The sequence below is a fragment of the Lottia gigantea genome (genome assembly GCF_000327385.1).
Source record: "Lottia gigantea unplaced genomic scaffold LOTGIsca_87, whole genome shotgun sequence".
NCBI lineage: Eukaryota > Metazoa > Mollusca > Gastropoda > Lottiidae > Lottia > Lottia gigantea.
This window is the reverse complement of record NW_008710867.1, coordinates 16,457-17,316: the sequence shown is the minus strand read 5'-3', so window position 1 is coordinate 17,316 and position 860 is coordinate 16,457.

Below are 860 nucleotides of genomic sequence, written 5' to 3'. Positions count from 1 at the left end.
ATCCGGCATAAAAAATCAGTCCCCCCCCCCTTTTCCACCTTGAAAAACAGCACATTTTTAGAGAACACTGGCCTCAAGTTCTAGTGGAAATTCTCCCCTACTTTGACTTCAAACTGATCGAACAGCATGTTCTGAAATCAACACCACCTAAAATAGAACGATGAAATGAAATGCTAGAAAACTGGTAAAATTACAAAGGAAACGAATAATCTGAAACAGAAACGAAATTGTCATATAATATATTATTATGCAATGGACGTCAAAATATCTCAAATATTTCAAATTACGTCAATCAAAAATGTCAAAACCTTTCCAGCACATACGTCAAAACATGTCAATCAAATAATTCAAAATATGTCAATCAAATAGGTCAAAATATACCAATCAAATAGGTCAAAATATATCAATCAAAACATAACATCTGTCAATTTAATCATAACATGTCTATGAAAACGTCAAAATGTCTTGTATAAATTATACTTTTAGCAATAGTTACCTTGATCGAACCGCTAAATTTTGATGCTAATGAAGATGGGAAATGCTACTCGGGAATAGGAGGGGGTGGGGGTGAATTGAAAGGCCCACGAACACCCCCTTCTCTCCCATGGATTTTAAAAACTTTTGGCGGAGGGGCGGGGATTGTTAATAATCAAAATGTCACGTGATCTCTGAACTGACCAATCAAGACACTTACACGCAGCCATACTGACGTTTTGTTTTGTTTAATATTAAATAGAACAGACCATCAATAAGTCGGATTTGACGTCCTTGTCCTATTTCATTCCCGGCTGTTAAATGACCTACTTTGTTATCTCTACAGTGATCAGTTTTCAAGGGCACGATTGTTATTCACGACCTAT